Source organism: Rana temporaria, chromosome 4 (assembly GCF_905171775.1).
Source record: "Rana temporaria chromosome 4, aRanTem1.1, whole genome shotgun sequence".
In the NCBI taxonomy this organism is placed as follows: domain Eukaryota; kingdom Metazoa; phylum Chordata; class Amphibia; order Anura; family Ranidae; genus Rana; species Rana temporaria.
In genome coordinates this window covers 215,157,992-215,160,651 of record NC_053492.1, presented here as the reverse complement: position 1 = coordinate 215,160,651, position 2,660 = coordinate 215,157,992, and the positions used below count along the sequence as shown (strand labels likewise).

At 47.9% G+C, this 2,660-nt stretch overlaps 1 non-coding gene across 1 annotated transcript; it reads left to right on the top strand.

Moving 5' to 3' along the window:
- Positions 1 to 1,349: 1,349 nt before the first annotated feature.
- On the top strand, positions 1,350 to 1,422 carry TRNAT-UGU. Its single transcript has one exon. It is a non-coding gene; the product is annotated as a tRNA-Thr (tRNA).
- Positions 1,423 to 2,660: the final 1,238 nt, after the last annotated feature.

Sequence of the window (2,660 nt, the reverse complement as noted above, 5' to 3'; positions counted from 1 at the left end):
TGTGGCTCCTTCTCCTTACTCAGATCTGAGCTCCGTAGGAGCGCGCCGCCCCTCCTTCCTTCACTTTATGTTAGTCGGCGGTGACCTCACAGGGGGGGCGGGGCCGTGGGCGTGCCCAAATCGGCTTTAAAAGACTCTCCAGGACAGGAGGCTCAGTACGGTCTGCCACTGTCTGGGAGAGGAAGCACTAGGTAAGCCTCCAGCTGAGGAGGATTGTGTGAGATTGTGTCAGCGCTGCACTATGCTGCACTATGCTTTCATGTCCTCATTGTTCATTTTTGCTTTGAAGTAGCTGTAATTCTGCTGTGATCTCCACACTTTCTGGTTGCCTGTTTCCTTATAACCATGGTGCTGGGAGCTTTTCACGATGGTCTAAGCTGTCATTACTGTGTGTCTAAAACTCCTCAGAACCAATCAGATTCATTTTGAAAACAAAACACTGCCCTGGATTTGTTTGTTTTTGTTCTGTGATTCTTCCCGACTCACCTCTCACCCGGAACTTCATGTATGTACCTTTAAAACCGAAAGTGAAACTAGAGGCACATTGTGTGATTGAATTTAATCTATTCTTAATCATTTTTAAAAGGAATCAGTTAACTGTTATGTCTCTATACCCTGTAAACAGTCATTTCAGAAAAAAAAAATAAAAATAAATAAATAAATAAATAAATAAATAAAATAAAATTAAATAAATAAATAAAATAAAATTAGGTATCAATTGCTACATCGCCTGATGTGCGTATCCTGCTTCTTTACACAGCATGAGCTCACCACAGCCTCAGGATGCACCAAAGTCACCGGACAGGTAGGAGGGGTCAACGGGGGCCACAACGTAAAAGAGTGCAATACCAAGAGCTAAAGATAATGTTTCTTGGTTGTCTTTTTAGGAGCAGAAGCCCTAAGATAAGACAGGAACGGAGAAAAAAGTCCCGCCACCGTTCAAAATCTCCGCAAGCGTCTGGCTCTCGGGCAACGCATAAGTCCCATTCTAGTCCAGCACGCAAATCCAGTCACTCTGCGACTGTAGCAGAGCCAAATGCATCAAGACCCCGCCCAGACGATGGTCTTTGTTGGGCATGTTCGGCACCATCCGAACCTGGCAAACTTCTATGCACCGGCTGCATTAAGGACGTGGCTACAGGTGGCAGAGGGTATTCATTCAGCCGCAGCCACCAAAACACCTAGAAGATCTAAAGTTAGTAGCGCCAATCAATCAGTGGGCGATGAATCACCTGCCCGGGAGACGCTATCACTAGGCTCATCGGACTCTGAAGAGCCCTCAGAATATTTATTTGATTTTCAATATATTGAATCATTTGTCACAGCCGTGAGAGACACCATTGACTGGGGGCTCCATAGCCCAGGGGTTAGAGCACTGGTCTTGTAAACCAGGGGTCGCAAGTTCAGATCTCGCTGGGGCCTCCACCAGAAGCAGACCTTTGGGACTCCCCATTGGGCATAGATGTGGCCTTACAGCGCCTGGCCCGACAGGTCGCATTGCCATTGCAAGACCCAATGGACAGACGTGCAGACACAGACCTAAAAAAGGTCTACTCAGCTGCAGGTGCAGCGTGCCGCCCGGCTATTTCCCTAACCTCAGTCTCCAGAGCACTCAAGGTCTGGACCACGAGAACCCAAGCAGCCCTAAAAGCAGATACAGGGTCAGAATCAGTCATACAGACAATGGAGGAATTCGATCTTGCCGCCGATTTCATAGCGGAAGCCTCTATGGACCTGACAAAGTTACTCGCAAAAATCATGGCTTTTGCAGTGACGGCAAAGAGGGCCCTCTGGTTGCGACATTGGGGAGCAGACAGCACCTCAAAACTGAGTCTCTGCAATATTCCGTTTAATGGCAAGGTGCTGTTCGGAAAGACCCTAGAAGAAGCTATTAGTCGAGCTACAGGGGGAAAGTCGGGTCTAATGCCACAGAGACCTAGGAAGACACAGCAGGCCACCCGGCCAGCCCAACCAGACTACAAAAAGGCGTATGACGCCAGGTCATACAGGCCAGGACGGGAATATACAAGGCCCTACTGGAAAAATCCACAAGATTCTTTTCTGCAGAAGGTAAAGTCTAGAGCGGCACAGACCGCGAAAAAACCAGAAAAAATCTTTTTGACGGGTTAACCGCCCATCCCCCCCCAGGTGGGCGCCAGGTTAATGTCCTTCAGGGAAGTATGGGCGGAAGAGGTCAAGGACCAGTGGGTCCGCAAGACGGTCAGATACGGTTCCAAAATATCCTTTCAGAAGAAACCACCCAATACGGTGGTCCACACAAAATAACCGACAGATCAGAGGAAACGGAACTGCTTACAAGAATATTTAGACGGCTTACAGCAAAAGAATGCAATTTCGCCGGTGCCCCTATCCCAACAAGGAAAAGGGGTATACTCTCCAATCTTTCTAGTTCCCAAACCATCGGGGGATCTCAGACCAGTTCTGGACCTGAGAATTCTAAACCACTTCATAGAACCCAAGACGTTCAAGATGGAGTCTGTATTTACAATCATCTCTGTGTTGCAACCAGGAGACTGGTTGATATCAGTCGATCTAACGGATGCATATTTGCACGTCCCAATCAATGAGAGCCACCAAAGATATCTAAGATTCTTGGTAGGGGAAGATCACTTCCAGTTCAGGTGTCTGCCGTTCGGCAT